Source organism: Heptranchias perlo, unplaced genomic scaffold (genome assembly GCF_035084215.1).
Source record: "Heptranchias perlo isolate sHepPer1 unplaced genomic scaffold, sHepPer1.hap1 HAP1_SCAFFOLD_63, whole genome shotgun sequence".
NCBI classification, from domain to species: domain Eukaryota; kingdom Metazoa; phylum Chordata; class Chondrichthyes; order Hexanchiformes; family Hexanchidae; genus Heptranchias; species Heptranchias perlo.
In genome coordinates this window covers 1,208,445-1,235,631 of record NW_027139655.1, presented here as the reverse complement: position 1 = coordinate 1,235,631, position 27,187 = coordinate 1,208,445, and the positions used below count along the sequence as shown (strand labels likewise).

Genomic DNA, 27,187 nt, shown 5'->3' with positions numbered 1-27,187 from the left:
CCCGTTTTACTGCTCTCTGGGACTGATGACTAGGATGAAGATTTATTAGTTATTTGTCTTTTTTACTCTTTGATTATAATCCGTTTTACTGCTCTCTGGGACTGATGATTATGATGAAGATTTATTAGTTATTTTTCTTTTTACTCTTTGATTATAACCCGTTTTACTGCTCTCTGGGACTGATGACTGGGATCAAGATTTATTAGTTATTTTTCTTTTTACTCTTTGATTATAACCCGTTTTACTGCTCTCTGGGACTGGTGACTAGGATGTAGATTTATTAGTTATTTGTCTTTTTACTCTTTGAATATAACCCGTTTTACTGCTCTCTGGGACTGGTGACGAGGATGAAGATTTATTAGTTATTTGTCTTTTTACTCTTTGATCATAACCCGTTTTACTGCTCTCTGGGACTGGTGACCAGGATGAAGATTTATTAGTTATTTGTCTTTTTACTCTTTGATTATAACCCGTTTTACTTCTCTCTGGGACTGATGATTATGATGAAGATTTATTAGTTATTTGTCTTTTTACTCTTTGATTATAACCCGTTTTTCTGCTCTCTGGGACTGGTGACCAGGATGAAGATTTATTAGTTATTTTTCTTTTTACTCTTTGATTATAACCCGTTTTACTGCTCTCTGGTACTGGTGACCAGGATGAAGATTTATTAGTTATTTGTCTTTTTACTCTTTGATTATAACCCGTTTTACTGCTCTCTGGGACTGATGATTATGATGAAGATTTATTAGTTATTTTTCTTTTTACTCTTTGATTATAACCCGTTTTACTGCTCTCTGGGACTGGTGACCAGGATGAAGATTTATTAGTTATTTGTCTTTTTACTCTTTGATTATAACCCGATTTACTGCTCTCTGGGACTGATGACTAGGATGAAGATTTATTAGTTATTTGTCTTTTTACTCTTTGATTATAATCCGTTTTACTGCTCTCTGGGATTGGTGACTAGGATGAAGATTTATTAGTTATTTTTCTTTTTACTCTTTGATTATAACCCGTTTTACTGCTCTCTGGGACAGGTGACTAGGATGTAGATTTATTAGTTATTTGTCTTTTTACTCTTTGAGTATAACCCCTTTTACTGCTCTCTGCGACTGGTGACTAGGATGAAGATTTTTAGTGATTTGTCTTTTTACTCTTTGATTATAACCCGTTTTACTGCTCTCTGGGACTGATGACTGGGATGAAGATTAATTAGTGATTTGTCTTTTTACTCTTTGATCATAACCCGTTTTACTGCTCTCTGGGACTGGTGACCAGGATGAAGATTTATTAGTTATTTGTCTTTTTACTCTTTGATTATAACCCGTTTTACTGCTCTCTGGGACTGGTGACCAGGATGAAGATTTATTAGTTATTTGTCTTTTTACTCTTTGATTATAACCCGTTTTACTGCTCTCTGGGACTGATGATTATGATGAAGATTTATTAGTTATTTTTCTTTTTACTCTTTGATTATAACCCGTTTTACTGCTCTCTGGGACTGGTGGCCAGGATGAAGATTTATTAGTTATTTGTCTTTTTACTCTTTGATTATAACCCGATTTACTGCTCTCTGGGACTGATGACTAGGATGAAGATTTATTAGTTATTTGTCTTTTTACTCTTTGATTATAATCCGTTTTACTGCTCTCTGGGACTGATGATTATGATGAAGATTTATTAGTTATTTTTCTTTTTACTCTTTGATTATAACCCGTTTTACTGCTCTCTGGGACTGATGACTAGGATGAAGATTTATTAGTTATTTGTCTTTTTACTCTTTGATTATAACCCGTTTTACTGCTCTCTGGGATTGGTGACTAGGATGAAGATTTATTAGTTATTTTTCTTTTTACTCTTTGATTATAACCCGTTTTACTGCTCTCTGGGACTGGTGACTAGGATGAAGATTTATTAGTTATTTGTCTTTTTTACTCTTTGATTGTAATCCGTTTTACTGCTCTCTGGGACTGATGATTATGATGAAGATTTATGAGTTATTTTTCTTTTTACTCTTTGATTATAACCCGTTTTACTGCTCTCTGGGACTGTTGACTGGGATCAAGATTTATTAGTTATTTTTCTTTTTACTCTTTGATTATAACCCGTTTTACTGCTCTCTGGGACTGATGACTGGGATCAAGATTTATTAGTTATTTTTCTTTTTACTCTTTGATTATAACCCGTTTTACTGCTCTCTGGGACTGGTGACTGGGATCAAGATTTATTAGTTATTTTTCTTTTTACTCTTTGATTATAACCCGTTTTACTGCTCTCTGGGACTGGTGACTATGATGTAGATTTATTAGTTATTTGTCTTTTTACTCTTTGAGTATAACGCGTTTTACTGCTCTCTGGGACTGGTGACTAGGATGAAGATTTATTAGTTATTTGTCTTTTTACTCTTTGATTATCACCCGTTTTACTGCTCTCTGGGACTGATGACTGGGATGAAGATTTATTAGTGATTTGTCTTTTTACTCTTTGATTATAACCCGTTTTACTGCTCACTGGGACTGGTGACCAGGATGAAGATTTATCAGTTATTTTTCTTTTTACTCTTTGATTATAACCCGTTTTACTGCTCTTGTGGACTGGTGACCAGGATGAAGATTTATTAGTTATTTGTCTTTTTACTCTTTGATTATAACCCGTTTTACTGCTCTCTGGGACTGATGACCAGGATGAAGATTTATTAGTTATTTGTCTTTTTACTCTTTGATTATCACCCGTTTTACTGCTCTCTGGGACTGATGACTGGGATGAAGATTTATTAGTGATTTGTCTTTTTACTCTTTGATTATAACCCGTTTTACTGCTCACTGGGACTGGTGACCAGGATGAAGATTTATCAGTTATTTTTCTTTTTACTCTTTGATTATAACCCGTTTTACTGCTCTTGTGGACTGGTGACCAGGATGAAGATTTATTAGTTATTTGTCTTTTTACTCTTTGATTATAAACCGTTTTACTGCTCTCTGGGACTGGTGACCAGGATGAAGATTTATTAGTTATTTGTCTTTTTACTCTTTGATTATAACCCGTTTTACTGCTCTCTGGGACTGATGATTATGATGAAGATTTATTAGTTATTTGTCTTTTTACTCTTTGATTATAACCCGTTTTTCTGCTCTCTGGGACTGGTGACCAGGATGAAGATTTATTAGTTATTTTTCTTTTTACTCTTTGATTATAACCCGTTTTACTGCTCTCTGGGACTGATGACTGGGATCAAGATTTATTAGTTATTTTTCTTTTTACTCTTTGATTATAACCCGTTTTACTGCTCTCTGGGACTGGTGACTAGGATGTAGATTTATTAGTTATTTGTCTTTTTACTCTTTGAGTATAACCCGTTTTACTGCTCTCTGGGACTGATGACTGGGATGAAGATTAATTAGTGATTTGTCTTTTTACTCTTTGATTATAACCCGTTTTACTGCTCTCTGGGACTGGTGACCAGGATGAAGATTTATTAGTTATTTGTCTTTTTACTCTTTGATTATAACCCGTTTTACTGCTCTCTGGGACTGGTGACCAGGATGAAGATTTATTAGTTATTTGTCTTTTTACTCTTTGATTATAACCCGTTTTACTGCTCTCTGGGACTAATGATTATGATGAAGATTTATTAGTTATTTTTCTTTTTACTCTTTGATTATAACCCGTTTTACTGCTCTCTTGGACTGATGACTAGGATGAAGATTTATTGGTTATTTGTCTTTTTTACTCTTTGATTATGATCCGTTTTACTGCTCTCTGGGACTGATGATTATGATGAAGATTTATTAGTTATTTTTCTTTTTACTCTTTGATTATAACCCGTTTTACTGCTCTCTGGGACTGGTGACTGGGATCAAGATTTATTAGTTATTTGTCTTTTTACTCTTTGATTATAACCCGTTTTACTGCTCTCTGGGACTGGTGACTAGGATGTAGATTTATTAGTTATTTGTCTTTTTACTCTTTGAATATAACCCGTTTTACTGCTCTCTGGGACTGGTGACTAGGATGAAGATTTATTAGTTATTTGTCTTTTTACTCTTTGATTATAACCCGTTTTACTGCTCTCTGGGACTGGTGACCAGGATGAAGATTTATTAGTTATTTGTCTTTTTACTCTTTGATTATAACCCGTTTTACTTCTCTCTGGGACTGATGATTATGATGAAGATTTATTAGTTATTTGTCTTTTTACTCTTTGATTATAACCCGTTTTTCTGCTCTCTGGGACTGGTGACCAGGATGAAGATTTATTAGTTATTTTTCTTTTTACTCTTTGATTATAACCCGTTTTACTGCTCTCTGGGACTGATGATTATGATGAAGATTTATTAGTTATTTTTCTTTTTACTCTTTGAATATAACCCGTTTTACTGCTCTCTGGGACTGATGATTATGATGAAGATTTATTAGTTATTTTTCTTTTTACTCTTTGATTATAACCCGTTTTACTGCTCTCTGGGACTGATGACTGGGATCAAGATTTATTAGTTATTTTTCTTTTTACTCTTTGATTATAACCCGTTTTACTGCTCTCTGGGACTGGTGACTGGGATGTAGATTTATTAGTTATTTGTCTTTTTACTCTTTGAGTATAACCCGTTTTACTGCTCTCTGGGACTGGTGACTAGGATGAAGATTTATTAGTTATTTGTCTTTTTACTCTTTGAGTATAACCCGTTTTACTGCTCTCTGGGACTGATGACTGGGATGAAGATTTATTAGTGATTTGTCTTTTTACTCTTTGATTATAACCCGTTTTACTGCTCTCTGGGACTGGTGACCAGGATGAAGATTTATTAGTTATTTTTCTTTTTGCTCTTTGATTATAACCCGTTTTACTGCTCTCTGGGACTGATGATTATGATGAAGATTTATTAGTTATTTTTCTTTTTACTCTTTGATTATAACCCGTTTTACTGCTCTCTGGGACTGATGACTAGGATGAATATTTATTAGTTATTTGTCTTTTTACTCTTTGATTATAACCCGTTTTTACTGCTCTCTGGGATTGGTGACTAGGATGAAGATTTATTAGTTATTTTTCTTTTTACTCTTTGATTATAACCCGTTTTACTGCTCTCTGGGACTGGTGACTAGGATGAAGATTTATTAGTTATTTGTCTTTTTACTCTTTGATTATAACTCGTTTTACTGCTCTCTGGGACTGATGATTATGATGAAGATTTATTAGTTATTTTTCTTTTTACTCTTTGATTAAAACCCGTTTTACTGCTCTCTGGGACTGATGACTAGGATGAAGATTTATTAGTTATTTGTCTTTTTTACTCTTTGATTGTAATCCGTTTTACTGCTCTCTGGGACTGATGATTATGATGAAGATTTATTAGTTATTTTTCTTTTTACTCTTTGATTATAACCCGTTTTACTGCTCTCTGGGACTGATGACTAGGATGAAGATTTATTAGTTATTTGTCTTTTTTACTCTTTGATTATAATCTGTTTTACTGCTCTCTGGGACTGATGATTATGATGAAGATTTATTAGTTATTTTTCTTTTTACTCTTTGATTATAACCCGTTTTACTGCTCTCTGGGACTGATGACTGGGATCAAGATTTATTAGTTATTTTTCTTTTTACTCTTTGATTATAACCCGTTTTACTGCTCTCTGGGACTGGTGACCAGGATGAAGATTTATTAGTTATTTGTCTTTTTACTCTTTGAATATAACCCGTTTTACTGCTCTCTGGGACTGATGACTGGGATGAAGATTTATTAGTGATTTGTCTTTTTACTATTTGATTATAACCCGTTTTACTGCTCTCTGGGACTGGTGACCAGGATGAAGATTTATTAGTTATTTTTCTTTTTACTCTTTGATTATAACCCGTTTTACTGCTCTCTGGGACTGATGATTATGATGAAGATTTATTAGTTATTTGTCTTTTTACTCTTTGATTATAACCCGTTTTACTGCTCTCTGGGACTGATGATTATGATGAAGATTTATTAGTTATTTGTCTTTTTACACTTTGATTATAACCCGAGTTACTGCTCTCTGGGACTGATGACTGGGATGAAGATTTATTAGTTATTTGTCTTTTTACTCTTTGATTATAACCCGTTTTACTGCTCTCTGGGACTGGTGACTGGGTTCAAGATTTATTAGTTATTTGTCTTTTTACTCTTGGATTATAACCCGTTTTACTGCTCTCTGGGACTGGTGACTAGGATGAAGATTTATTAGTTATTTGTCTTTTTACTCTTGGATTATAACCCGTTTTACTGCTCTCTGGGACTGATGACTAGGATGAAGATTTATTAGTTATTTGTCTTTTTACTCTTTGATTATAACCCGTTTTACTGCTCTTTGGGACTGATGACTGGGATGAAGATTTATTAGTTATTTGTCTTCTTACTCTTTGATTATAACCCGTTTTCCTGCTCTCTGGGACTGGTGACTGGGATCAAGATTTATTAGTTATGTTTCTTTTTACTCTTTGATTATAACCCGTTTTACTGCACTCTGGGACTGATGACTGGGATGAAGTTTTATTCGTTATTTGTCTTTTTACTCTTTGATTAGAACCCGTTTTACTGCTCTCTGGGACTGATGACTGGGATGAAGATTTATTAGTTATTTGTCTTTTTACTCTTTGATTAGAACCCGTTTTACTGCTCTCTGGGACTGATGACTAGGATGAAGATTTATTAGTTAATCTCTTTGGTTGAATCCCATATTTCCAGAGTACAGTGTGCAGTTTTGGCGCCCCATTATAGAAACAATATTAAAACCATAGGGAGAGCTTATTGTAGATTCACTCGAATGAGGACAGAGAAGGAAAACTTATTTGGAAAGAGTTGAAAAAACAGGATTGTTTCCATGGGAATAGAAAAGAGGAGACTTACATTTCGAACAGGAACAGGCCATTCGGGCCAATTTGTGCAATACGGTATTTATGCTCCACGCGCACCTCCTTCTTACTTCATCTCACCCCATCAGGATATCCTTCTGTTCCTCTCTCCCTCGTGTACTTATCCAGCTTCCACTTAAATGCATCTCTGCTATTCGCCTCAACTACTCCAGGTAGGAGCAAGTTCCAAAATTCGAACCACTCAATTGGTTAAAGGGTTTCTCCTGAATTCCTTATTGGGTTTATTATTGACTATTTTATATTGATGACCCCAAGTTTTGGACTCCCCACAAGTGGAAACATCTACCCTCCCTCTAACATATCAAACCCCTTCCTAACTGCAAATACCTCTATTAGATCACCCCCTCAGCCTTCTCTTCTCCAGAATAAAATTCCCCAGCCTGTTCAGTCTTTACTGATATTTATAACCTCTCAGTTCTGGTATAATTCCTGTGAATCTTTTTTGCACCTTTTCCAGAGCCTCTGTATCGCTTTCATAATATGGAGACCAGAACTGTTCACAGACCTGAAACATTAACTCTGTTTCTCTCTCCACAGATGCTGCCTGACCTGCTGAGTGTTTGCAGCATTGTCTGGTTTTAATACAGTATTTTAAGTCTGGTCTAACCAAAGGCCTGCACAAGGTTAACATAACTTCTATTGCTCCTGAAATCCACACCAGTGTTGTGTCTGCATTTTTTTGGCCTTGCCCCTCAGTAAGGTGGCTTCCTTGCTGGCAGTCATTTTCTTTCCGGTTCAGGGACGGAGTGAATGGTTCCCTTTTACCCACTGTGTACTCTACATGTACAGGAGCTGAAACTATGACACACATGGTGCGTACAGTACCGAGAATGAGATACAGACTGAGAGAGACATTTTCTTTTCATTCAAAGGCACTGATTTTGATACATGTGCAGGTCTCAATTTTGTGTTTATTCAGGGCCACAATTTTGTGTCAACACAGCACTGGGGCATTTATTTCAGAGTACCTCTCCTCACTGGGAAAGACACACACTGTACAAAGGGCAGGAAATACAAAGTGAAAAACAGATTCAGGTCTGAATGGAGATAAGAAATTGCACAGATAAAACACAGGTGCAGATCTCGTCGTTATGTTGAAAAACTATTCTTTTATTTTATCTATTGAATAAAGGTTTCTCAAAACTACACCCCAGATCCTCCAATCTGCATATCGGACCCGACCAATCTGCCGGTCTGAGTTTGTACGAGTCCATTTTTCTGATTCTGAAACGGTACTGGAACAATACTGAAACAGCCCTTATCAAAGTCACAAATGACATACTACGTCACTCTGACTGAGGTAAACTATCCCTCCTCATTCTTCTCGATCTGTCTGCAGCCTTTGACACGGTTGACCACATCACCCACCTCCAACACGTCTGCTCCATCGTCCAGCTGGATGGGACTGCGCTCGCCTCGTTCCATTCTTATCTATCCAGTCATAGCCAGAGAACCACCTGCAATGGCTTCTCTTCCCACTCCAGCACCGTTACCTCTGGAGTCCCCCAAGGATCTATCCTTGGCCCCCTCTTATTTCTCATCGACATGCTGTTCATCGGCGACATCATTCGAAAACACAACGTCAGATTCCACATGGACACTGGTGACAACCAGCTCTTGGAGCATGATGGGAAGTATCCCGTTGTCGTGGTCCACGTCAGAACCAAGGACATACGTTGCACAAGGAATGAGGTTCAGATGAGGGAATTTAAGGAGCTAGGGTCTTAATTAATAAGCAGAACCACAAAGGTAATAATCTCTGGATTACTGCCTGTGCTAAGAGCAAATTGGCATACTGTCAAACAGATCAGAGAGTTAAATCCGTGACTGAAAGAGTGGTGTGGGAGACAGGGGTTTCGATTCAGGGGCACTGGTACCAGTATTGGGAAAAGAGGGAGCTGTTGTGTTGGACGGGCTCCATTTAAACCGAGCTAGGACCAGTGTCCTGGCGAATGGAACAAATAGGGCGGTAGATGGGGCTTTAAACTGATTTGGGGCTGGGGTTCAGGTAAGGGTGAACTCATAAGTCTGAATGGAAAAGTCAAGGCCATAGAACAGTGTAGAGAATTGGGTAAAGATAAGTAGAGTGTGTCAGGGTGGGACAGAGAGTTTAATGGTAATAGTGCTTCAGTGAATAAGGACAAATCAGGGAGTAAGAGTAAAACGTGAAAATTAAAGGTGCTTTATCTGAATGCATGAAATATTTGGAATAAGATAGACAAATTGATGCCACAAATAGAGATAAATGGGTTTGATCCTGTAGCCGTTAATGAGATGTGGTTGCAAGGTGACCAAGGTTGGGAACTAAATATTCCAGGGTACTTGACTTTTCGAAAAAAACAGACAAAATGGAAAAGGTGCGGGGTTAGCCCTGATAATAGAATCATAGAAAGGTTACAGCACGGAATGAGGCCATTCGGCCCATCGAGTCTGCGCTGGCTCTGTGCAAGAGCAATCCAGCCACTCCCACACCCCCTTTCCCTGAAACCCTGCAATTTTTTCCCTTTCAAGTACTTGTCCAGTTTCCTTTTGAAGGCCATGATTGAATCTGCCTCCACTTATCCCTCTGGCAGTGCATTCCAGATCCTAACCTCTCGCTGCATCAAATCTCCTCGCAGGACCACTCGGTTCCAGACCTCATTACAGCCTTGGTCCAAACATGGACAAAAGAGCTGAATTCCAGAGGTGAGGTGAGAGTGACTGCCCATGATATCAAGGCATCATCTGACCGAGTCTGACACCAAGAAGCCCTCGTAAAATTGAAGTCAACGGGAATCAGGGGGAAAACTCTCCAGTGGCTGGAGTCATACCTAGCACAAAGGAAGATGGTAGTGGTTGTTGGAGGCCAATCATATTAGCCCCAGGACATTGCCACAGGAGTTCCTCGGGGCAGTGTCCTCGGCCCAACCATCTGTAGCTGCTTCATCAATGACCTTCCCTCCATCATAAAGTCAGAAATGGGGATGTTCGCTGATGATTGCACAGTGTTCAGTTCCATTCGTAACCTCTCAGATAATGAGGCAGCTCGAGCCCGCATGCAGCAAGACCTGGACAAGAGACAGGCTTGGGCTCATAAGTGGCAAGTAACATTCGCGCCAGACAAGTGCCAGGCAATGACCATCTCCAACAAGAGAGAGTCTAAGCACCTACCCTTGACATTCATCGGCATTACCATCGCCAAATCCACCACGATCAACATCCTGGGGGTCACCATTGACCTGAAACGTAACTGGACCAGCCATATAAATACTGTGGCTACGAGAGCAGGTCAGAGGCTGGGTATTCTGCAGCGAGTGACTCACCTCCTGACTCCCCAAAACCTTTCCACCATCTGCAAGGCACAAGTCAGGAGTGTGATGGAATACTCTTCACTTTCCTGGCTGAGTGCAACTCCAACAGCACTCAAGAAGCTCGACACAATCCAGGACAAAGCAGCCCGCTTGATTGGCACCCCATCCACCACCCTAAACATTCACTCCCTTCACCACCGGCGCACTTTGGCTGCAGTGTGTACCATCCACAGGATGCACTGCAGCAACTCGCCAAGGCTTCTTCGACAGCACCTCCCAAACCCGCGACCTCTACCACCTAGAAGGACAAGAGCAGCAGGCACATGGGAACAACACCACCTGCACGCTCCCCTCCAAGTCACACACCATCCGGACTTGGAAATATATCGCCGTTCCTTCATTGTCGCTGGGTCAAAATCCTGGAACTCCCTTCCTAACAGCACTGTGGGAGAACCGTCACCACACGGACTGCAGCGGTTCAAGAAGGCGGCTCACCACCACCTTCTCGAGGGCAATTAGGGATGGGCAATAAATGCTGGCTTTGTCAGCGACGTCCACATCCCGTGAACGATTAATAAAAAAAAAATGGAGTTCAATGTGGGGAAATGTGAGGTCATCCACTTCGGATCTGAGAAAGATAGATCAGAGAGTTTTCTAAATGGTGAGGAGCTGGGAACTGTGGAAGAGCAGAGAGATTTAGGGTCCAAGTACAGAAATCATTAAAAGCTGGTGGACAGTTACAAAAATAATTAAAAAGGCTAATAGAATGTCGGCCTTTATTTCAACAGGGCTGGAATATAAAGGGGTGGAAGTTATGTTCCAGCTGCACAGAGCTCTGGTTAGAGCCCATCTGGAGGACTGCATTCAGTTCTGGGCACTGCACCTCAGGAAGGATATATTGGCCTTGGAAGGGCTGCATCGCTAATTCACCAGAATGATATCGTGGCTAAAAGGGTTAAATTATGAGGACAGGTTGCATAGAGTCGGCTTGTATCCCCCTGAATATGGAAGATTAAGGGGTGATCTAATTGAGGTGTTTAAGATTATTAAAGTAGTTGATAGGGTAGATAAAGTGAAACTACTTCATCTGGTGGGGAATCCAAAACAAGGTGGCAGAAGCTTAAAATCAGAGCTCGGCCGTTCAGGGGGTGATGTCTGGAAGCACTTCTTCACACAAATGGGTAGTTGAAATCTGGAACTCTCTCCCCCAAAAGTCTGTTGAGGCTGGGAGTCAATACGAAATTTCAAAAACGGAGATTGATAGATTTTTGTTCGGCAAGGGTATTAAGGATTCAGGAACCAAGGCGGGTTGATGGAGTTAAGATGCAGATCATCCATGATCTAAATGAGTGGCGGAACAGGCTCAAGGAGCTGATTGACCTCCGATTGGGCCAATTTAAAAGGCTCGAGGGGCTGAATGGCCTCCACCTGTTGCTATGTAAGAGGCTCGTGGGACTGAATAGCCTCCTCCTGTTCCTGTCTAACAGGCTTGAGGGGCTGAATGTCCACCTTTTTGGGCTATCTGACAAGATTGAAGGGTTGAGTTGCCTCAAGTTCCTGTGTGACTGGCTCGAGGGGCTAAATGGCCTCGTTCTGTTCCTGTGTAATGTGCTCGAGGAGCTGAATGGACTTCAATTCCCATATAACAGGCTCGAAGGGCTGAGTGGCCGCCTCCTATTTCTGTGTAACAGCATTGAGGGGATGAATGGCCTCCAGTACCTACCTAACATGCTGGAGAGGCTGAATGGCATCTTCCTTATCCCGCGTAATAGGCTCGAGAGGCTGAATGGCTTTTAGTTCCTGTATAACAGACTTATGGGGCTGAATGGCCTCCTCCTGATACTATCGAACAGGCTTGTGGGGCTGATTGGCCTCCTTTTCCTGAGTATCAGGCTCGAGGGTTTGAATGTCCACCTCTTGTTGCTATCCGATCGGCTTGAGGTGTCGATTGGCCTCCTGTTCGTGTGCAACACACTCGAAGGGCTAAACGGCCTCGTCCTGTTCCTGTGTCATAGGCTTGAGTGGCTACATGACCTCCAGTTCCCACATAACATGCTCCAAGGGCTGAAAAGCCCCATGCTGTTCCAATCTAATAGGCTTGAGGGGCTCAATGGCCTCCTGCTCTTCCTGTCCAACAGACTTGAGGTGCTTGCCGCCATTTCTTCCAAGATGGCTGTGTTAGTTGATGCCATTTTGTCCAAGATAGCCGCCGTACTTGCGGCCATTTTGTCAAAGATGGATGCCGTACGTGCCACCATGCTGTCTGTGTGTTTATATATATACATATGATATATATCTGATAAAGGCTAGTTTATGTTTTATTAGTAGTTGTTGTGGTGATGGTCTAGATAAAAAGAATGCCACTCAGGTATCATTCTGGGGTGATTGGGTGCAATCTGGGATCACTGGGAGCACTATGGGATCACTAATGCACTCTAGATTCAATCTGCGGAGCCTGGGTGCACTCTGGGATTACTGTGGGTTTGCTGGAACATTCTGGGATCACAGTGGTATCACTGCCGACACTCTGCATTGTAATTTCCACCATTTTGTCAAAGATGGCCGCCATACTTGCAGACATTTTTACCAAGATGGCAGCCGATAATTCGGCCGCTTTGTCCAAGATGGCTGCTGTACTTCCGCCATTTTCTCCCAGAGAGCCGCCGTACTTTCCGCCACTGCGGCATCTCTGTGGGTGACTGGGTGCATTCTGGGATCAGCCTGATGTCCATGGGTTCACTCTGGGATACTGCCAGCACTCTGGGATCTCTTTTGGATGACTGGGTGCACTCTGGGATCACTCAGTGGTGACCAGGTGTACTGTGGAGTCAATGTAGGTTCACTGAGACGTTCTGGGGTCACTCTCATATCACTGTCGACTCTCTGCGTGGTAATTTCCGCCATTTTTTGCAAGATGGTATTTGGTGACATTTTGCCCAGGATGTCTTCTGTACTTGCCAACATGTTGGTCAAGATGACCGCTGTACTTACGGCCATTTTGTCCAACATGGCCGCCATGGTTGCTGCAATTTTGTCCAAGAGGGCCGTCGTCCTTGCCGCCATTTAGTCCAAAGTGGCCTCAATACTTGCCGCCATTTGGGACAAGATGGCCGCCATACTTTTGCCAATTTTGTCCAAGAAGGCAGCCGTACTTGACGCCATGCCGGCCGTGTGTAATACTCTGGGATCACACTGGGGTGACTGGGTTTAGTTTGCGATCCCTGGGTGCCCCCTGGGATCAGTGGGTGTGACTCTGGGTTAACTCTGGGGTCACTAGGATATTGTAGGGCCACTGTGGGATCACTAGGACACTCTGCCCGGTACTTTCCGCCATTTTGTCCACGATGGCAGCAATACTTACCAGCATTTTGTCCAAGGTCGCCGATGTACTCGACCATTTTATCCATGAAGGAGGCCGAATTGCCGCTATTTTGTCCAAGATGGCTGCCATACTTGCTGCCATTTTGTCCAAGATTGCTGCGGTAATTGCTTTCATGCTGGCCAGGTGTAATACTCTGGGTTCACTATGGGGTGACTGGATGCACTCTGTGATCGCTGGGTGTACTCTGGGTTCACTCTGGGTTAACTGCTTTTACTCTGGGATCTCCGGGCGCGCACTGGTATCACTCTAGTTTGACTGGGTGCATTCTGGGATCACTGGGTGCACTCTGGAATCACTCTGGGGAGACTGGGTGCACTCCAAATCCCCGGGGTGCACTCTGGGGTCACTGTGGTGTGACTGGTTGCACTCTGGGTTCACTGGGTGCGCTCTGGGATCATCGGGTGCGACTCTGGGTTCACTCTGGGGTCACTGGGACATTGTGGGGTCAGTGTGGGATCAATGGGGTCACTCTGCGCGGTCCCTGCCTCCATTTCTGTCAAAGATGGCTGACGTATTTGCGGACGTTTTCTTCCAGAAGGCCGCCGCACTTGCCGCCATTTTGTCCAAGATTGTAGCTGGATTTGACGCATTCATGTCCAAGATGGCTGCCGTACTTACCGCCATGTGAAAATACTCTGGGGTGACTGGGTGCATTCTATGATCCGTGGGTGCACTCCGGGTCACTCTGGGTTGACTGGGTGCCCTCTCGGATCAGTGGGTGCCCTCTGCAATCCCTTGGCGCACTCCAGTATCACTCTTTGGGTGACTGGGTGGGTTCTGGGTTCCCAGGGTGCAATCTGGGATCACTCAGAAGTGACTGGATGCACTCTGGGGTCAGTGTTTTCATTGGGACATTCCGGGGTTACTGTGGGATCACTCGGGACAATCTGCACGGTATTTCCGCCATTTTGTGCGAGATGGCTGTGTTCTTGCCGCCAATTTATCCAAGACGGCGGCCGTTCTTGCTGCCATGGTGGCCGTTGTGTAAGTACAAGTTGTTGTTGTCGGAGTAGTTGTTGTGGTGGTGGTCTAAATATAAAGACTGTCATTTGGGATCTCTCTGGGGTGACTGGGTGCACTCCGGTGTCATTGTAAGGTGACTGGGACATTCTGAGGTCACCGTGGGATCATTGGGGACACTCTGCGCGGTACTTGCCGTCATATTGTCCAAGATGGCCACCGTGCTTGCGGCCATGTTGATCAAAATGTCCAGCATACTTGCCGCCATTTTGTCCAAGTCGGTTGCCGTTCTTGCCGCCATTTTATCCAAGATGCCGCCATGCTGGCCGTGTGTAAATACATATATATAGTACATATCTATTATAAATAGAAGCTGCTGTTGTTGTAGCAGTAGTTATGGTGGTGGTCGAAATATAAAGACTGCCACCCTGGGATTCCGAGTTGCACTCTTTATCACTCTGGGGTGACTGGGTGCACTTCGGGATCCCTGGGTGTATTAGAGCATCACTCTGGGGTGACTGGCTGCAATCTGAGTGCCCTGGGTGCAGTCTGAGTTCACTCTGGGGTGACTGGCTGTTCCCTGGAGCGACTGGGTGCACCCTGGCATCCCGGGATGCACTCTGGAATCACTCTGGTGTCACTGGCCACACTCTGGGGTCATTGTGTGATCACTGAACATTCTGTGCGCAATTGTTGCCGCCATTTTGTACAAGATGGCCGCCGTACCTACTGCCACTTAGTCCAACATGCCACCATGTTGGCCGTGTGTAAATAGATAAATACTTTAAATAAAAGTTGTTGATGTTGTCATTGTTGTTGTGGTGGTGGTCTAAATATAAAGACTGCCACTCTGCGATCCCTCCGGGGTGATTGGGTTCACTCCGCAGAAACTGTGATATCACTGGGGACACTGCGCGATACTTGCCCATATTTTGTCCAAGATGGCCACCGTACTTGCCGCAATTTTGTCTAAGATGGCCGCCGCGCTGGCCATGTGTAAATACACATATATATATATTTTGTGAATAGAAGTCATTGTTGTTGTAGTAGCAGTTATTGTGGCGGTGGCCTAAATTTAAAGAGTGCCAATCTGGATTACTCTGGGGTGCCCATTGCTTCCCTGAGAGGGGACAGGCCGAGGCCTCCTCCCGGAAACGGAACAGACTGAGCCCTCCCCGAGAGGGGACCGACCGAAGCCTCCTCCACAGGCTGCACCCAAACAGGGCCCACGTGAGTTCGGTCTGTTTATTGCCCTGGGGTTTAATTTCCTCTCTGGGCCCTGGTTTTGGGGCCTCGGTTTAACATGTTCCTGTTCGATTGTGACCGTTGTGATTTAACCTGATAAAAGGCTCGGGTTAAAGTAGCCCGGCCTGCAATGTTACAGAAACACGTTAACCCAGTTTGAGATAAACAGGGGCCGAGAGGAGATTATCGTCTGAAATGTAAAACCCCTGTACAGGCTTCGAGGGTTTATTATAATTTAAAAATGATGCTTGTGTTTTGGGGAGATGGGACAACTTTGAGGGGAGAGAGCGGCCATTTGTGGGGTTTTGATGGAGTAAATAAGGAGAAACTGTTTCCAGTGGCAGGGGGTCGGTAACCAGAGGACACAGATTCAAAATAATTGGAAAAAATGCCAGAGGTGACATGAGGAAGGATTATATTTACGCAGTGAGTTGTTATGATCTGGAATTTACTGCCCCAGAAGGGACCGACCGAGGCCTCCCCAAGAGGTGACCGACCGAGGCTTCCCCCAGAGGTTACTGACCGAGGCCTCACCCAGAGGTTACCGACCGAGGCCTCACCCAGAGGTTACGGACCGAGGCCTCACCCAGAGGTTACCGACCGAGGCCTCCTCCACAGGCTGCAAACAAAGAGAGCCCACGTGAGTTTGGTCTGTTTATTGCCCTGGGATTTAATTTCCTCTCTGGGCCCTGGTTTTGGGGACTCGGTTTAACATGTTCCTGTTCGATTGTCGCCGATGTCGAGAAGTGAATGATGCCTAATATTGCTCGCTGAACTGTCTGAAATCACCCAGTTCAGATTGAATGAGTTCACCTCACCAACCATTCATTCGGATCCCCACAAGCTGCTGAGTGAATGGATTAACCCTTTCTTACCAAATCTTCAAAGAAGAAGGAGTCAGACAGCAAATCATGCACAACAGTGATTTATTGACTTGGAATTCATAGTAATCATTATTTAAACATTGAGTACACCAATAATAATTACATATAAACAGTTGTGGACAGGGCCATCCAGCAATGTTAATAATAATTAATTAATAGGCAGATAATTAACACAATGAATAACCGATTGTAAAATCAGCTGAGAGCATCACCGTAATTCAGCATTAGCTGGATCACTGATTATCACATTATAGTTTAGGTCAGGTTCTGACACGACTGCAGATTGGTAAGGTTAATTCCGGATTCACTATTTAGAGACCTGACAATTTAAACCCATTGGATCGCCAGTCCAGGGAATAGATTAGAGGATAAAGGTCGATTGAGTGTTGGAGCAAAACGGGCGATAGCGAATTGGAAGCTCGTTTTCTACTCTGCCTGATTCTTTTTTCCATTGACTGTTGCTTCCACCGATGAGATGTTAAACCAGAGCTCCCTCTGTCTGTTTCATTGGACGGAACAGATCCAGCAACACTAACACAAGAAGAGATGGGAAGACCTCTGGTGATCTGATGAACAATGATCCAACATTGACCCAGTGTCTCACTGCAGCCCAGACTGAGCCCCACCCTGGGCGTTTCCTCTCTGTACATTGATCCAGTGTCCCATTGCAGCCCAGGGTGAACGCCACCCTGGTCCCTTCCTGTCTGTGCATTGACCCAGTGCCCCACAGCAGCCCAGACTGAGCCCCACCCTGGGCCCTTCCTCTCTGTACATTGAACCAGTGTCCCACTGCATCCCAGACTGAGCCCCACCCTGGGCCCTTCCTGTCTGTACATTGTCCCAGTGCCCCACTGCAGCCCAGACTGAGCCCCACCCTGGGCCCTTCCTGTCTGTACATTGACCTATAGTCCCACTGCAGCCCAGACTGAGCCCCACCCTGGGCCGTTCCTGTCTGCACATTGACACAGTGTCCCACTGCTGCCCAGACTGAGCCCCACCCTGGGCCCTTCCTGTCTGTACATTGACCCAGTGTCCGATGTAGCCCAGACTGAGCCCCACCCTGGGCCCTTCCTCTCTGTACATTGACCCAGTGTCCCAATGCAACCCAGACTGAGCACCAGCCTCGGCCCTTCCAGTCTGTACTTTGACCCAGTGTCCCATTGCAGCCCAGACTGAGCCCCACCCTGTGCCCTTCCTCACTGTACATTGACCCAGTGTCCCACTGCAGCCCAGACTGAGCTCCAGCCAGGGCCCTTCCTGTCTGTACATTGACCCGGTGCCCCACTGCATCCCAGACTGAGCTCCACCATAGGGCCTTCCTCTCTGTACATTGACCCAGTGTCACACTGCAGCCCAGACTGAGCCCAACCCTGGGTCATTCCTGTCTGTACATTGACCCAGTGTCCCACTGCAGCCCAGACTGAGCCCCACCCTGGGCCCTTCCTCTCTGTACATTGACCCAGTGTCCCACTGCAACCCAGACTGAGACCCAGCCTGGGCCCTTCCTGTCTGTACATTGACCCAGTGTCCCACTGCAGCCCAGACTGAGCCCCACCCTGGGCCCTTCCTCTCTGTACATTGACCCAGTTTCCCACTGCAGCCCAGACTGAGCCCCAGCCTGGGCCCTTCCTGTCTGTACATTGATCCAGTGCCCCACTGCAGCCCAGACTGAGCCCCACCCTGGGCCCTTCCTGTCTGTACATTGACCCAGTGTCCCACTGCAGCCCAGACTGAGCCCCACCCTGGGCCCTTCCTGTCTGTACATTGACCCAGTGTCCCACTGCATCCCAGACTGAGCCCCACCCTGGGCCCTTCCTCTCTGTACATTGACCCAGTGCCCCAAAGCAGCACAGTCTGAGCTCCACCACAGGGCCTTCCTCTCTGTACATTGTCCCAGTGTCCCACTGCAGCCCAGACTGAGCCCCACCCTGGGTCCTTCCTGTTCGTACATTGACCCAGTGTCCCACTGCAGCCCAGACTGAGCCCCACCCTGGGCCCTTCCTGTCTGTACATTGACCCAGTGTCCCACTGCAGCCCAGACTGAGCCCCACCCTGGGCCCTTCCTGTCTGTACATTGACCCAGTGTCCCACTGCAGCCCAGACTGAGCCCCACCCTGAGCCCTTCCTGTCTGTACATTGACCCAGTGTCCCACTGCAGCCCAGACTGAGCCCCACCCTGGGCCCTTCCTGTCTGTACATTCACCCAGTTTTCCACTGCAGCCCAGACTGAGCCCCACCCTGGGCCCTTCCTGTCTGTACATTCACCCAGTTTTCCACTGCAGCCCAGACTGAGCCCCACCCTGGGCCCTTCCTGTCTGTACATTGACCCAGTGCCCCACTGCAGCCCAGACTGAGCCCCACCCTGGGCCCTTCCTGTCTGTACATTGACCCAGTGCCCCATTGGGTACCATCCAGCCCCGGATATCCGGCAGAATCAGCGCTGGGGGACCGGGTGACTGAGTCTCGTGACCCTGTCGCTGGGCCTCTGGCGTCACAATGTGAGACGACGTTCGCTCAGCTCGAGCTGGAAACCGTTAAAGGGCCGGTCGGATTTAAACCTGGAGCGCGGCCGGTTAAAGGGGAGGGACAGAGAATCGGCCAAAAATGTTCATATAATGAGACCAGGAATGGTTATAAATTGAAATGTTCAAATAATGAGACCAGGAATGGTTATAAATTGAAATGTTCACACTGTCACACTCATTCCGGGTCTGGATTCCCGCAGTGACTCCAGTTGTCTCTTTCCGTTTGGACTGAACAGATTCCCCCTCAGCCTGAAACAGATTAAAGTTTAAACAGGAAATAAACAGATTGAACAACAGTGTAAATAACAGGGAGACTGAGGTTAATATTTCAATAATAATTACAGACAAATATTACCCATGAAAGGAACTGAATCCCATTGATATTTTGTTTATTATATTGAACATTAACACTAATACTCACCGGATCCGCTCCAGATTCCTGCAGGTCAGTATGAGGGAACAGAGAGCGGGGACAGATCGGTCTGTGAAGGAGTTTAATCTCAGGTCCAGAACCGTCAGTGACCGGATTGTACTGAGAGCGGAGATGAGTTCATCTGTAGAAGAATCTGTGAGATCGTTGTACTCCATCCTGTGGATCAGAGAGAGAGAGAAATCCTAGCATCATAGACAGGGTTACATCACGGAAGGAGGCCATTTGGCCCATCTAGTCCGCGCTGGTTCGATGCACGAGCAATCCAAACAGTCCCATTCCCCTGCCCTATCTCTGTAGCCTTGCAGTTTTTCGTTTCATGTGCTTATCCATTTCCCTTTTGAAGTCCATGATTGAATCTGCCTCCACCACCCTCTCGGGCAGTGCATTCCAGATCATAACCCCACTCGCTGTGTAAAAAAGTTTTTCCTCATGTCACCTTTGGTTCTTTTGCCAATCACCTTCAATCTATGCCCTCTGGTTCTTGACCATTCTGCCAATGGGAAAAGTTTCTCTCTCGACCCTTCATGATTTTGAATTACTCTATCAAATCTACTCTCAACCTTCTCTGTTCCAAGGAAAACAACTCCAGCTTCTCCAGTCTATTCACGTAATTTAAATTCCTCATCCCTGGTACCATTCTGGTAAATCTTTTCTGCACCCACTTTAAGGCCTTCACCACCTTCCGAAAGTGCGCTGCCCAGAACTGGACACAATACTCCAGTTGTGGCCGAACCAGTGCTTTTGTACTATATGCCTCTATTGATAAATCCCAGGTCCCCGTATGCTTTTTTTAAATGCTTTCTCAACCTGCCCTGCCACCTTCAACGATTTGCGCGCATATATCCCCAGATCCATCTATTCCTTTCAGAATTGTGCCCTCTAGTTTATATTGCCTCTCCTCATTTTTCCGAGTGAAATATATCGCTTCGCATTTTTCCGCTTTAAACTTCATCCACCATGTGTCCGCCCATGCCACCAGCGTGTCTATATCCTATTGAAGTCTATCACCATGCTCCTCACAGTTCACTGCCCTTCCAAATTTTGTTCCAACTGCAAATTTTGAAATTGTGCCCTGTACACCCAAGACCAAGTGATTAACATATATCAAGAAAAGCAGTGGTCCCAGCACCTACCCCTGGGTAACACTACTGTACACCTCTATCCAGTCCGAAAAACAATCATTCTCCACTACTCTCTGCTTCCTGTCATTTAGCCAATTCTTTATCCATGTTGCTATTGCCCCCTTTATTCCAGGAGCCGCAATCTTGATAGCAAGCCTACCATGTAGCACTTTATCAAACGCTTCTTGAAAATCCATAAACACCATATCAACTGTATTGCCCTTATCTACCCTCTCTGTTACCTCATCAAAAAACTCTATCAAGTTGGTTAAACACGATTTGCCTTTAACAAATCCTTGCTAGCTTTCCCTAGTCAATCCACGCTCATCCAAGTGACTGTCAATTCTGTCCCGTATTATCGGTTCCAAAAGTTTCCCCACCACCGATGTTAAACTGACAGCCTATAGTTGCTGGGTTTATGTTTACAACATTTTTTGAACAAGGGTGTAACATTTGCAAATCTCCAGTCCTCTGGCACCACCCCTGTATCTAAGGATGTCCGGAAGATTATGGCCAGTACCTCCCAAATTTCCTGCCTTACTTCCCTCAGCATCCCTGGGGGCATCCTATCCGGACCAGGTGACTTATCTATGTTAAGTGCAGCTAGCCTTTCTAGAACCTCTTCTTTCTCAATTTTCAGCCCATCCAATATCTTAACTTTATCTTCCTTCATGGGAACTTTGGCAGCATCTTCTTCCTTGGTAAAGACAGATGCAAAATACTCAACCATGACCACTGCTTCCATGAGTAGATCTCCTTTATGGTCCATAATCGCACCCCCCATCTATTGCTACCCGTTTACTATTAACATGTGTGTGGTAGACTTTTGGATTCCCTTTTATCTTGTCCGCTAGTCTATTCTCCTACTCTCTTTTTGCTCCTCTTATTTCCTTTCTCACTTCCCCTCTGAACTTTCGATATTCTCTCTGGTTGGCGCTTGTGGTATCAACCTGACACCTGTCATACATTGCTGTTTTCCACTTCATCCTATTCTCTATCTCCTTTGCCATCCAGGGAGCTCTGGCTTTCGTTGCCCTACCTTTCTCCCTCGTTAGAATGTATCTTGTCTGTACCATAACCATCTCCTCTTTAAAAGCCGCCCACTGTTCAATTATAGTTCTGCCTACCAATCTTTGATTCCAATTTACCCGGGCCAAATCTGTTCTCATCCCATTGAAATTGGCCCTCTTCCAATTGAGCACTTTTACTTTAGAATCGAGAAAGTTATTTTCGATAGCTATGATACTATGGTCGCTGCTCCCTAAATGCTCCCCCACTGAAACTTGCTCCACTTTGCCCGTCTCATTCCCTGGAACCAAGTCCAGCAATGCCTCCTTATTCGGTGGTGGGGGTGTACTGGCCGACAAAGTTATCCTGAACACATGTCAAAAATTCCTCCCTTTCTTTGGCCGTTATATTATTGTTATCCCAGTCTATATTCGGATAGTTGAAATCCTCCGTTATCACCACTCTCTGGCTATTGCACCTCTCAGTAATTTCCCTGCAAAGTTGCTCCTCTATATCCTTCCCATTAGTTGGTGGCCTATAGAATACACCCAGTAGTGTAATGGCACCTCTTTTGTTCCTTAACTGTGAACAAATAGATTCTGTCCTTGACCTCTCCAGGAGATCCTCTCTCTCCAGCACTGCAATATCCTCCTTAATCAATACTGCCATCCCCACCCCCTCTTTCTTTCCCTCCCTATTTTTCCTGAACACCATATCCAGAAATATTTAGTTCCCAATCCTGCCCTTTCAACAGGAATCAGAGTAAATTCACAGTATTTATTCGAATTGTTATTACTTATACTGACATTAATGTACAGTGTTAGACATCCAGGTATTATAAACACAATCTCACACAGTCTGATACTTACCCCAGTTCCTGAATTTTACAGCCCGGGTTCCTCACAGCCGCAGGCAATAGTTTTACTCCTGAATCTCCCAGTTCATTGTTCCCCAGTCTAAACACAAACAGAGAGAGAGAGAGAGAGAGAAACAAACTGAATCAAACCCTGGATCTGATATAATTTTTCCCTCTCGGTTATTGCAGGAAACACTGAAAAATCTTTGGAAATTAATAACCAGATTTCCCTGTCACTGACAATGAATCTCATTCTGTCCAACTCCCCAAATATTCAGGAACTGTCAGTAAATGTATTTATTAAATAAAGTGCTCTCTGTGTGAAGCCTTTAAATGTCCCTCGTCCGGTCTCATTCCCTGATGATCAGAATTACCCTCCTGGAGGTCAGTGACCTGCCCATCATGTTTGGCGATTTTTTTTCTCATTTCTGCTGCTCCTTAAATCCCGCATTTCTTGTGAATGGAGCGTTTTCCTCGAATTAAATGATAAGTGGAGATTACCTGTACTTCATACTCTGTGCATTATATTAATCTGTATAATATCTCGGGGTGAGTTATATTGTGAAACGGCGCTAACGGCTGCTATGAAATCCGTCCCACAGGACTTTATGTAACAGGGACAGTTTATTACGTCCTGTTATAAGTTTTAAATGCCCCTGAAGTCCTAATTTATAGGGGACGGGAGTCTCTCTCTTTATTCCCCATTAAACTGGCTCGACATTTAATTTAGGTGCAACGGGCCCGACAGTTTTTGGGGCATTTTCCTGAAGTTCCCTCCCCGACTGCGGCCTCACACATAGGGGGCAGATTATGGGAAATTTCCTGGGTTCACTACCGCCTGGTTAACCCCGGAGCCTCCCATTGTGTGTGAGGCCCCACCGCTGGCCGGTGTGTGTTGTAGTCGTGGGCTAATACTCAACAACCCGTTAGCTTTCATCCACTTTAACGGCAGATTTTAGATCCCACTGTATTATCGGCCTGGATTAATGATCGAGGGGCCTGAATCCACGACCTTCTGTCTCAGACGCACGAATGCTGCCAGCTGGGTGAAGAGATGGTGGATATATTGGAGAGTGTGAAGGGCTGTGTCATTGATGAGTTAAGATAACGGACCGACGTCCTGCGGGGAAAGCTCAGCTCGCCCACTGGCGGTTGACTGCCTGAAAGCTGTGTTTTACTCTTTGTTACTGAATGTTTGGTGTTTCTGCTTCCCTCTCCTACAAACGTTGACAGTCCGGTGACTGTAATTTGCCTCCACACATCGGTAAGAGGGTGGGATGTTCCGACACACGGACTGCTCAGTTGGTGTCCGTCGACGTGTAAGTAACAGTGAGAAGGAGCCTCTTCAATGGACGTATCTCAGGCAGTGAGAAAAACAGCAATAAATATCATTTATTGCAATTAAATTATCAGACTCTTTCAGTGACCTGTATTTACCGATCCGATCAAGATGGTAAAATCCCGACTTGTTCACAAGGATCCATTTCAGATTCTCCAGTTCTTAGGGAATTACTAACCGATCCTTTTATTATCTGTCATATTTGTGTTGAATCTGCTTCTCTCTGGTTTAACTGAACTGTTTGTTTCCATTCATTACGTAGCAACAATACAATCCGTGACTGTTCTAAAATTGGTCGAACAGTTAGAGAGAAATAAACAGTTACCTCAACACCTGGCATTTGTGCAGTGCGGGTCCCAGCCGCTGGAGTCCTTCACACTGAATGGAGCAGTGTTCCAGATCGAGATGATTTATTGTATCACAGAGTCCAATGACATGAGACAACACCGCACAGTCAATCGGGGTCAGTCGCAATTCACTAAATGTTAGTGTTTCCACAGATCCCACTGTGACCCGAGCCAGTGTTTTATTCTGAGACTCAAACAGGTAATGGAATGTGTTCAGGAGGTCCCTTTTACCAGTTTCACTCTCTGTCTTTCCAATCTGTCCTTCAACCTTCTCCTTCACCCAGTCAATCACTCCGCAGATTGTTCGATGAAGAAATGGATCCAGAAAGTCCTCCAGGGGCCGAGCTGACTGTGAGGAGGAGAGACCAACAACAAAACGGAGAAATATCTCAAATCGCCCATCTTCCTTGCTGTTGGCTTCATTGAGGAGTTTCCGGATGTCCCCTGGATCTGGAGTCAGGAATTGTGCGAGTGCAGCTACAAACTCTTGGATGGTAAGGTGCGGGAATGTGTAAACCACACTCTGGGCAGAATCATCTCTCTCCAAAAGTTCCATCATGAACCCAGACAGGAACTGGGAAGGTTGCAGATTGTACTTGATCAAATCTCCATTTCTAAACACAATCTTCTTCTCGGAGACTCCTGTGAAGGCCATCTCACCGATCTTCAGTAGCACATCACGGGGGGAATCAATCTCTCGGCCATGGTTTTTCAGAATGTTGTAAATATAGTAGGAATATAGTTGGGTGATGGTCTTGGGAACTCGCTGCTGTTTCCTGTCTCTTTGTGTGAAGAAGGGACCCAGTGACAGACCGAGGATGCAGCAGTAGGAAGGGTTGTAACACATGGTGTACAGGATCTCGTTCTCCTCCACATGTTTGAAAACAGCTGCTGCCACTGACTGATCTTCAAAAAACTTATTGAAATATTCCTTCCGTTCCTCACCAACAAATCCCATGATTTCAGCCCAAATACTGATCTCAGCCTTTTCCAATAAATGTAATGCAGTGGGGCGGCTGGTCACCAGCACTGAACATCCTGGGAGCAGCTTGTGCTGTATTAAACTGTACACAATGTCAGACACTTCGCACTGGTCTTCAGGATCTGTGCACATGTAATCAGCCTCTGTATTCCTCCGATTGTCAGCAAAATCGATACTCTCCTTGAATTCATCTAAACCATCAAATATAAACAGTAATCCCTCTGGGTTCTTCCAGAGCTCTCCCAGAATATTCTTCAAGTAAGGATAGAAAATTAGTATCAGGTTCCACAGGTTTATGGTACAGTTAATAGCGTTTAATTCACGGAATTTAAAACTGAAAACGAATTGAAAGTGTGGGTATATTTTCCCAGTGGCCCAGTCATAAACAATCTTTTGTACCATTGTTGTTTTTCCAATCCCCGCGACTCCGCTCACTGCTGCTGAACTCCCAGAACTGGATTTTCTACGGGAAAAACTGCTCTGGAACAATTGATCAGTTCGGATTTTTTCCAGTTCTCTCCGGAGATGTTTCTCTCTCCACTCTTCATGGTCTCGGCCTCTTGCCAGCAGTTCATGTTCTACAAGTGTCCGATCTCGAACAGTAGAAATGACCGTTAGCTCAGTGTATAGAGTGACCAGCTGGAAAATCTTAACCTTCTCCTTTGTTAGGATCGTGTTCACTCTCAGCATTTCAGTTTCGACCCGGAGTCTTTCCTTGTGTTTCTGTTGAACATCTTCAATTAGAATAGACAGAAAGTGATTCTCAATGTTAGTTGTATTGATATAAAAACAAATTCTGAATTTCATTTTACTATTCAGTAAAATGTTCCGAGATTGAATTCACATCTTCAATAGAGGTGTGAGCAGGAAATTAAACTCAATTACTGAAAACCTCGCTTGAAAGTGAACAAGGGCTGAGAAAAGTTTCAAATCCTCACTTGATTCTAACATTTACTGAACATGGAGATTTCTATCAAGATGATATTTTCCCTATGACAGTTAATCCCATCAGCCCTGTCATGTCCTCGAGACATCTCAATAGAAACCCAAACATTATCCTGGTTAGACGACAGTGGAGGTTCTGGTTGATCAGTCTTTGAAACTGTCAGTGGTGCTGTCCTTCTGCAGAAATGGTAAATAGGCTTTGCGTAATCAGTGGGACAGAGATGGACTGAATGCACAGAAGTTCCACTGTTATTGTATCAGACCTCGGGCAGGTTATCTGGGATATTGTGGGCACTGGGAGAGGGACAGACTGTGAATGGACAGAGGTTCCACTGTTATTGTATCAGGCCTCGGGCAGGTTATCTGGGATATTGTGGACACTGGGAGAGGGACAGACTGTGAATGGACAGAGGTTCCACTGTTATTGTATCAGACCTCGGGCAGGTTATCTGGGATATTGTGGGCACTGGGAGAGGGACAGACTGTGAATGGACAGAGGTTCCACTGTTATTGTATCAGGCCTCGGGCAGGTTATCTGGGATATTGTGGACACTGGGAGAGGGACAGACTGTGAATGGACAGAGGTTCCACTGTTATTGTATCAGACCTCGGGCAGGTTATCTGTGTATTGTGGGCACTGGGAGAGGGACAGACTGTGAATGGACAGAGGTTCCACTGTTTAACCTCGATAGAGGGGAAGCTTTCAGAAACGGGACTCGAGTAGCTTATTTGGGGTATTACCTGTGCTTCTATAGTCACGTGATCGCAGGTGTAGCTAAATGCCATTCTTAATGGACAGAGTGGAATCAGAAAGATGATTTAAGATAATGGAGTTTGGGTTGAGGGAAGGGTGACGCGGATTGATGTATTTTCTTTGGCTAAGAAACTTCGGTACGAAAATGTTTTAATGGAATTCAGAACATTAGAGCTGGAAACAGGCTCACAATCACCAAAATAATTAATAAC

At 44.3% G+C, this 27,187-nt stretch overlaps 1 long non-coding RNA gene across 1 annotated transcript; it reads right to left on the bottom strand.

The window, feature by feature from the left end:
- Positions 1 to 19,237: 19,237 nt before the first annotated feature.
- LOC137317662 (uncharacterized) lies at positions 19,238 to 23,625 on the bottom strand. The gene is made up of 4 exons (XR_010961737.1): positions 23,444 to 23,625; positions 22,622 to 22,708; positions 19,612 to 19,779; positions 19,238 to 19,439 (listed from the first exon to the last, which is right to left on the bottom strand). It is a non-coding gene; the product is annotated as an uncharacterized lncRNA (long non-coding RNA).
- Between the last annotated feature and the right edge of the window lie 3,562 nt (positions 23,626 to 27,187).